At 46.9% G+C, this 10312-nt stretch overlaps 1 pseudogene; it reads right to left on the bottom strand.

The window, feature by feature from the left end:
- The window catches only part of LOC109131529, a 17224-nt pseudogene extending 7113 nt beyond the window's left edge, over positions 1–10111 (bottom strand).
- Positions 10112–10312: the final 201 nt, after the last annotated feature.

The following is a 10312-nucleotide window of genomic DNA, read 5'->3' on the forward strand; positions in this document are numbered from 1 at the left end:
GAAATGGTACCACCCTTGTTGTTTCTCATCAGCAAATTGGACCAAGGAGTCAAAGAAAGAGAAAATCAAGGAAACAATTAATGGGTCAATTCAAGAGCTTATAGCCAAAGAAAGTATGATAAATTCTATAGGGAATGTTGTCTATCAAGTCCAGTCCACTTTTAGCCTAATACAAGCCCAAGAAAATCCAAAATAATCACTTTATTTTATGGTCAAAGAGGAGTGACGAAAATGGATTTCAACTCACCTTGGGAAAGACACCTTGGGAAGGCAAACTTCAAGAGTTAGGTCTTCATTCAACTATCTATCTTTATGATGTTTTAGTTTCAAGAATAATTAAGATTTGGCTTTGTTACCAAGTTTCTTATCTCTATATAAACATATGTAATCTCATTTGAGAAATCAATCAATTTCCTTTTCATTTTATGAGTTTATCTATTTGTTCTTTGTCTAGAACACTTCTTTGTTTCTTGGTGTGTAATGAAACAATCCGACCCGTTTTTTTTCCAATAATAAATAATAAATAATATTAATAACAATAAATATAATTAAATATACTACAAACTAGTGGTCCCATACCCACTAGTCACCTAACCACAATCACAACCAACAGCAGTATAACAAATACCAACATCCAATAATAAACCAATAACTATAACTTCAACAATATCCAAAATTCAACCAACATAGAACATAGAACCAGCAACCTAGCAATGTTTCTAATAACCCAACTCTAGCAACCTAGCAATGCCAGACAACAACCAATCGAGTCCCTAGAACATCCTCCTCTTCATTGCCTTGATTCCACGATCACACTTTGCCTTTACCTGCAGCACAAACACAAATTGCAATGCATGAGTATTTTATAAACACTCAGTAAGGCAATCCTCTCATCTACTGGGCTATACTCACAAGCAATAGATACATCTCTAACCATCAACCAACAATCAACAATCAACAATAGCAAACCAGGACCCTGCATCGACCGACACCATGCATGCATCGACCGACACCAGTTGGGGCTGCGTCGACCGTCGCATGATATGCATCGACCGGTGGAAGGTTCACTTGCATCGACCGACGCATGCTCGACATAGCACGAAAACCCTAATTTTTACGTGCCATCTTCGCACTTGCATCGACCGGCGCACTAAGTGCATCGACCGATACACATGCCAAGCATCGTTTTCTCTGAAGCTTCTCGCCGGATCTTCGTTCCTACAACCACAAAACTCGATCCCAAGCCACAAGAAAGCTTCCTAACGTCCCAAATAACAATCTAACAAGCCTAACAACACATAACAAGCAAATCAGAGAGATCTCCAGCTTAGATAAGACATGGTCATGCACTTAATTTTGCCAAGAAGTTTATGAACCTTAAACAAGCAAGAACACGCTCCTAGGAAGCTCCTACAACAATCTCAGCTACAGATCTCTACAGGAAACGCCTCCAATCACCAGAAATCACCAAGAACACTCAAGAACACTTAGGGTACTCTTTCTCTCTTTTGTTTTCTCTCAAAAGCGGCTAAAAACGACTAGTGAGACAAAAACTCGAGTTAAGGGTTTTCCTAACCTAAAACGCAGCGTTTAACTTAAACTTGTCTGCAGAAAACCAACCTTGCATCGACCGATGCACATAGTGCATCGACCGATGCAATTCCTAAACCGGGATTTCGGTTCGCGGATGTTACAATTCTCCCCCACCAACATAGATTCGTCCTCGAATCTCGATCAACTATCAGCCAAGGACTTCCGTGCTACCATCTCCACGGCCTGCACTCCTCCGACCGATCTACGAAAGGTCACTTCTAGGCGATAAACTCACGTTCTAGGCATTATTTGCTCTCGCCTTTTGGACTTTTCTTTACTCATAGGTCTCAACCTTTAGTTTTTATTGGATCCTCATCAGACCTAAGTCTGCATGCCAAAATGTTAGCTCCTCATCGGGCCTATGCCCGCATGCCATATATAAAAGGAAGTCTAATATTCGTCTCTCGGGTTGCCACCCTACTGCGCGGCCCCGGATCGTCATTCGAAGTTGATATACCAACCATACTCCCAAGCCACAAAGTCTCAGATAAGGCAGTACTAGGAGAACCAAAGTCCCCCAAGAGTCGCGAGCAAACAATTCTGAATACGTCTGAGTCCTATCCCTATCCAGGTTTCCTTCCCGTGGCTCGCGTAAAACATCACAATGTCCTACCAACCACATATCCCCTCACCGGAATACCTCATGACCACACAAGGATCATATACATGCCACAAAGGCCGCCACAAAGGCCAAACAAATGTCCTAAGGCCAAACAAATGTCCTAAACATGACCGCCACAAAGGCCAAACAAATGTCCTCAACAGGACCGCCACAAAGGCCAAACAAATGTCCTAAATAGGACCGCCACAAAGTCAAACAGGACCGCCACCAAGGCCACTCGTCCCGAAGGACCGTCACAAAGACCACTTGTCCCGAAGGACCATCACAAAGACCATACATCCCGAAGGATCGCCTCAACAGGCACATTGGCTCAACAGCCCGCCACAATGACCACACAATTGGCTAAACAGCCCGCCACAAAGGCCACACAGCTGGCTAAACAGCCCGCCACAAAGGCCACAAAATTGGCTAAACAGCCTGCCACAAAGGCCACACAATGTCTCAAAAGACCGCCACACACGTCACAATGACTCACAAGTCTGCCACTAAAGCCACACAAGCCCCTCCAAGGCTCTCCATCACTAAAATGGACAAATTCTAACTCACATACAATTTTCCATTTTTAGCACCTTCCACTTCTGGAAACTTTCCACTTTTAGAAACTTCTATTTCAGGAAACTTTCCCTCAAACCACCGCCTAACGGAAATTTCATACTCCGAGCACCACTTCATCTTGTTACTTAGTCGCACAACCAACCACCCCTAAGCTACCAAGTAAACATGAGAGATGGGCTGGAATACTCAATTCCTGCTCCAGCCACGGACTACAGATGGGACTAGGCTAGACAAGCTCAAGTCGCGGCTTGCTTCTCATACCACTTCTTAAACCTTGCCTTCATCCTTGCCTCAGGCTCCCAAGTCTGCTCCTCAACACCATCACAGTCCCAAAGGACTCTCATCTAAGGAATCTTCTTCTTCCGAAGTTCTTTGATCCTCCTCCCGAGAACCCTCACTGGTCTCGCCTCCAAAGTCATGTTAGGCTAAAGATCTTCAGGAATCTTAGCCAACAACTGATCATCCTCACGAAGACACTTCCATAACATAGAAATATGGAAAACCTTGTGGAACGCACGCATAATCTCAGACAACTCCAGCCTATATGCTACTGGTCCCACCCGCTCAACCACTCTGAACGGACCCATAAACCTCGGACTCAACTTATTCTCTGTCAATGATCTGTTTGGACCCTGCAACATGGCCATCTTGAGGTACACTCTGTCTCCTACCTGAAACTCAAGATCTCTCCTCCTCCTATCAGCATAACTCCTCTACCGATCCTGAGCTTCCTTCATGTTCAGCTTGAGCACCCGAATATTTTCAGAGGTCTCCTGAACAAAATCTGCCCTGAACATGCTCCTCTCCCCCACCTGAGTCTAGCATAATGGGGTACGGCATGGTCTCCCATACAAAGCCTCAGAAGGAGCCATCTTAATACTCGCCTGATAACTGTTGTTGTAAGCAAACTCTACCAGGTTCAGGTGATCTGCCCAATGGCCACCCCAATCCAACACACACATCCTCAGCAAATCCTCCAGCGTCTGGATCGTCCTCTCTGACTGTCCATCTGTCTGGGGATGATAAGCTGTACTCATATGCACCTTAGTGCCCATCTTTGCCTGAAATACCTTCCAGAACACTGAAGTGAACTTAGAATCCCTATCAGACACAATACTTGCTGGCATCCCATGCAACTTGACTATCTCTCTCACATACTTCATAGCCAAGACTGCTGCTCCATCAGTCTTCTTAATGGCCAGAAAATGTGCTGACTTAGTCAACCGGTCCACAATGACCCAAATAGCATCAAAGGTCCGTGACACTGGCAATCCCACCACAAAATCCATGGTGATCATATCCCACTTCCACTCAGGAATGGGTAAACTCTTCAGTAACCCGCCAGGAACCTGATGCTCAGCCTTCACTAGCTGACACACATCACACCTCGCGACCCAACTAGCTACATCCTTCTTCATCCCGACCCAGTGATAGTACCTCTTGAGATCACGGTACATCTTAGTCGCTCCTGGATGAATAGAAAACTTGCTCGCATGAGCCTCTCTCAGGATCTCCTGCCTCAACTCCTCGTCCTTGGGCACACAAATCCGACCGTGCACCAAGATAATACCATTATCTGAGACCTGATACTCTGAATCCACATCCTTTGAGGCATTCACTAACCCCAAATCCTTCTCTTGAGCCAACGACACCCTACTCAGAAGACAACCTCAAAGCACTGATCTCTCCTACCAGAGACTCCATCTCCTGCTCCTGAGCCGAAGCTACCCTCTTCCGACTCAGAGCATCAACAACCGTGTTAGCCTTACCAGAGTGATAGGCTATCTCCAAATCATAATCTGCCACGAGCTTCATCCACCACGTCTGCCTCAAGTTCAACTCGGGCTGAGTGAATATATACTTCAGGCTCTTATGATCTGTAAACACCTGTACATTTGCACCATAAAGATAGATCTCCAAATCTTCAGGGCAAAAACTACAACAGCCATCTCCAAATCATGAGTAGGATAGTTGCCCTCATACTTCCGCAACTGCCGCGAAGCATAGGCAATCATCTTCCTATGCTGCATCAACACACACCCCAAACCAACTCTAGATGCATAAATATAAACCACATAGGGTTCCCCCTACTCAGGCAAAGCCAACACTGGCGTAGTAGTCAATATCTCCTTGAGGCTTTCAAAACCCTCCTCACACTCCTGTGACCAAACAAAAGGAACGGCCTTCCCTGTCAACTTAGTCATCGGGCGTGCCCTACTCGCAAAGCCCTACACAAAAATCCTGTAGTAACCTGCCAAACCGAGGAAACTCCTGATCTCTATGGCATTCTGCGGTCTAAGCCAATCCCTGATAGCCTGAATCTTCTCCGGATCTATAGAAACCCCCTCTGCATAAACAATGTGGCCCATAAAACCCTCACGCTGCCAAAAACTGCACTTGCTCAGCTTAGCAATCAACTTCTGCTCCTGCAGCTTCTCCAGAACTGCCTTCAAATGCACTGCATGCTCCTCAGGACTCTTAGAATATACTACGATATCGTCGATGAAAATGATGACAGACACATCCAGAAACACGTTGTTCATCAATCTCATAAACGCTGCTGGCGTGTAAGTCAATCCAAAAGGCATCACCACAAACTTATAATGCCCATACCTTGTCCTGAAAGCCGTCTTCCTCACATCTGCCTCATCTATCGGTATCTGATGATAACCCGACGCCAGATCTACCTTGGAGAACCAAGTAGCACCCCTCAACTGATCCAACAACTTATCAATCTTGGGAAGAGGGTACTTATTCTTCACAGTGACCCGGTTCAACCCCGATAATCAATACACAACTGAAAACTCCCATCCTTCTTCTTAACAAATAACACCGGCGCTCCCCACGGTGATACACTAGGACGGGTGAATCCCTTACTCAACAAACCCTCTAGCTGCTTCTTCATCTCTGCCATCTCTGCTAGAGCCATTCTGTAAGGAGCCTTGGATAACGGCGTCATCCCCGGTTCTAGTTCAATAGTGAAAGGATCCGACGGAGATTGTGGTAATCCCTGCAATGACTGAAACATATCCTCAAACTCCTCAACAACCGGAATACCGCTAACCGTAGATGATGTGAGCATGGACCCAGACATGCGGCCAGGAATGCTTGTACCAGACCAGGACGCCCAGGATGCGGCCGAGACACTCGCATCACCCACGGGACAACATCAAGCCAACGCACCAAGGATCACTTCGGGAGCTACTACTCGATCAAAGAGCTCGTCTAAGGCCGCAAGACAAAGGTTCAACCGATTTTTGCAAGCCTTTGTTCGAGAAGATCCAGAGAACAACCCGGCCAAGGCAACCCAAGTGGAGACCGTTCGCACGGCCTTCATCCTTAACAAAGGATGAAGGCGACCAAGTCGTTAGGATCATGACCCGTACGCTTTTTCCTTACACCGGGTTTGTCCCACAAGGTATACCGGAGAAGGTTTTAATGAGCCGACGAGTCCTAACGCAAACCGCGGCGTTTTGAAGCCGATGACGTGGTTCCCGCGTTAAAGCCTAAGAACGTGTTATCTTTTTGTTTAAGTGTTACGTTTTGAACTTTATCTAGATCTTTCCTTTGTAACGGTGGAATAGTGTGATGTGTGTGGTCCTGTTTAAACCGCATAGAGGGCGACGTGTTCTCTATCAGAGGAAACATGTCAAGAGCAAACGTGTGCGGACCATAGCGAGTCCGCGTGTCCTTGGCTCCCTCTAAACCCTCACACTTTTTAAACCTCTCTATCTTTTAGCCGCAACCTTCAGACTTGAATGGAATTATTTTCCCAAAGAGTAATTCTTTGTTTCTTGTCTGCTCTCTCTCTTTAGCCTTAGTCTGAGACTAGCTCTTGAGAAACCCTAGTAGATTCACGAACCGGGTTCGTAATCTCCTAGCTTGGCCGTTTCACTAGTAGAGCCAACACTCGTGTGTCATCACTCGATTCACCCTCGTTCCCATCTCTTCTAGCAAACCATTACTTGGTTCGCTAGCCACTGACCGTTCCAAGCCGTTCCTTACCATCTCGCGTTTACCTCGTTCATTCAGCACCAAAACTCGTTTCCATCGTTTCGTTCCACCCCACCTTTTGTTCCCAATCATTTGGCCCAAAGGAAGTTCACGTTACATTGTCCGTCCCGAGGATCCGACGTTCCGTCCGTACCGCGAGCTGACCTGTGCTCACATCAGTAGACTTCCCAACTGACTCTGGCATAGATATAATAACCAGATAAGCCTCCCGGCCCTTCTCGATCATCTTCCCAGACTGAATGCCCGAGATCACGAGACTCCCTATCTAATCCCCTGAAAAACCAACTTCCCTCCTGGACACTCAAACTCCACTCCACCCCGATGGTAATCCAAATGCACCATATGCCAATGCAACCAATCCATCTCGAGAATAACATCATACAACTCCACTGGACTGATAAGCAAATCCGCTGACCACGACTCTCCTGCGATCTGAAAATTAACTCCTCTAACTCGTCCAGTAACTCTCAAGAACTTGCCTCCCGCAACTCTGACAACTCCTGTACGCTCTTCGGGATCCCCTCTGATTCATGTGCTCTCTGCACACTCCGGAGTAATGAAGCTATGAGAAGCTCCATAATCAAACCTAACGTGGGACTTAAACCCGCCCACCAACAAGGTCCCTACACAAACCTCATGTGTTGAGAACCTAACACTTTATCACAGGATAAACATAAAATCTAAACCTACTGAAATTCGTAAAGTTTAAGTACCAAAAATTATACATGTGATCGCCCCGGCACTGGTTCCACCAGTCTCTGTAGTCGTGTAAACCCGTGGTGCCTGCTCAATCCGTGTCACCTGCTGCCCTCCCGGCTGCACCTGCTGCAACGCTGCCACTGCTACCGGCTGCAACTTAGGAGACAAGGGCCTGATGTGCCCTGGCTCCCTGCAATGATAGCATACACGAGCCGCTGCCTGTTGGATCACTCCTCTTGGGACAGCTAGCAACCTTGTGATCCTTGCTCCTAAACCCGAAGCAACTCGCACCACTTGGCCTCTGCATAGCATCCCACCTCCTCTTGGTTCCCTGCACAGGCTTGCCGGCCCTGCTAGAACCTCCATGATGCTGAGCCCTACTAGGCTGAACTGCTGGAGTAACCGCCACTGACTGTGCCCGGATATCCTCCTCGATCTCTGCCGTAGTCTCAACCAGCTCTGTACGCGTAGCATAACTCCACCCTCTACAGTGAACCCTCAAATTGTCACATAGAGCCCTCGAAAACCGCCTGATCTGAGCCTCCTCAGACTCAATAGCCCGACCCCCATAAGATAGAAGTCGACTGAACTCCAAGTTCAGCTCCCGCACTGACCGCGTCCCCTGAGATAACCGAAGGAACTGTATCTCCAATCGGTCCAATGCCTCTCTCGGAAAGTACATGCGGTTGAACTGCCCTACGAAGTCAGCCCAAGTCATCTCCCTCTGCACTCTCGTAGCAGCCACATATCTCCACATCACCTAAGCATCACCAATCAAGTGGTGGACCCCTATGTCCACCCAAAACTCCTCAGGACATCTCAGAGTCTGGAAGTTACACTCCACACTCGTCCTCCACGCATCTGCAGCAGTAGGATCTGTAAAACCTGAAAACCGCGTAGTCTGGATGCCCTTCATCTCCTTGAGCATGGACAAATAAAGTCCATGTGCTCCTGCATCCGCAGCCACTGGCTGCCGCTCCTCTGCCACCACTGGTGGCACTACCTGAGCCTGAGCCGGTACCACTGCTGGAAACTGCTCCAACAACTGTGCTAACAAGCCCCCAAGATCAACACCAGGGACTCCCACACCTGGAACCCTAGCATCACCGACCACTGGAGCATCAACACCGCCCCCTCCGGCCACCTTCATGGAATCCTCCTGGACACCCTGCGACTCGCCAAAACCCTCAGTTGTCACACTTTGGTCCACAGTCTCACTAACTGCTGGGCCTCTTCCCCTACCACGACCACGACTGCGTCCACGACCAGCAACATCATCATCTCTAGCCATCTGCACTACCATGAACAGAAGACTAAGCAAACAATTTAAACATACCCAGAAACATAAACTCTCCGTGGAATCACACAGTAGGCTCGAAGAGGATGTTCTAGGACTCTATGACACACACAATTGACTAACTCACATAGTCAATCAAAGCATGCAAATCCAAAACATCTACAGCACGAAGCCTAGTGAACCCAAACCTAGAACCGTAAGGGCTCTGATACCAAACTGAAACGACCCGACCCATTTTTTTTAAATAATAAATAATAATTAATATTAATAAGAATAAATATAATTAAATATATTACAACTAGTAGTCCTATACCCACTAGCCACCTAACCACAATCACAACAAACAGCGGAATAACAAATACCATCATCCAATAGATATCCAGTAATAAACCAATAACTATAACTTCAACAATATCCAAAATTCAACCAACAAAAAACATAGACCCAGCAACCTAGCAATGTTTCTAATGACCCAACTCTAGCAACCTAGCAATGCCAGACAACAACCAATCGAGTCCCTAAAACATCCTCCTCTTCATTGCCTTGATTCCACGATCACACTTTGCCTTTACCTGCACCACAAACACAAATTGCAATGCATGAGTATTTTATAAACACTCAGTAAGGCAATCCTCCCATCTACTGGGCTATACACACAAGCAATAGAGACATCTCTAACCATCAACCAACAATCAACAATCTACAATAGCAAACCAGGACCCTGCATCGACCGACACCATGCATGCATCGACTGACACTAGTTGGGGCTGCGTCGACCGTCGCATGCTATGCATCGACCGATGGAAGGTTCACTTGCATCGACCAATACTCCCATTGCATCGACCGACGCATGCTCGACATAGCATGAAAACCCTAAGTTTTACGCGCCATCCTCGCACTTACATCGACCGACGCACTAAGTACATCGACCGATACACATGCCGAGCATCGTTTTCTCTGAAGCTTCTCGCCGGATCTTCGTTCCTACAACCACAAAACTCGATCCCAAGCCACAAGAAAGCTTCCTAACGTCCCAAATAACAATCTAACACGCCTAACAACACATAACAAGCAAATCAGAGACATGGTCATGCACTTACCTTTGCCAAGAAGTTTATGTACCTTAAACAAGCAAGAACACGCTCCTTGGAAGCTCTTACAACGATCTCAGCTACCGTTGTAACGCCCCCGAACTGCGCTATGGCCTTCCCGGCCACGCCACAGCCCGAAGACGCTACTATGGGAACGTTCATCAAAGGTCCAGCCGCGTGCGAGAACAAATCAGGCCCTTCGGCCAGTCCCTCGGCGAGGTTCCCGACCACACGACACATCCTTCAGGCTTTGCAACCCTATGGACACGTCGTGCGTTGGGCCAACTCGGACTAAGTCTATACCAGTACGACCCGCTTGATTTGTAAGAAAATACGAATACATTATTACTTAAAAGGGTTTCCACAACCGATTACACAAAATGGTTTGCAAGGCTTAACGCCAAAATTTGGTTCGCAAATAAACATACTTTGAATTTTACA

This window comes from Camelina sativa, unplaced genomic scaffold, assembly GCF_000633955.1.
Source record: "Camelina sativa cultivar DH55 unplaced genomic scaffold, Cs unpScaffold00430, whole genome shotgun sequence".
In the NCBI taxonomy this organism is placed as follows: Eukaryota; Viridiplantae; Streptophyta; class Magnoliopsida; order Brassicales; family Brassicaceae; genus Camelina; species Camelina sativa.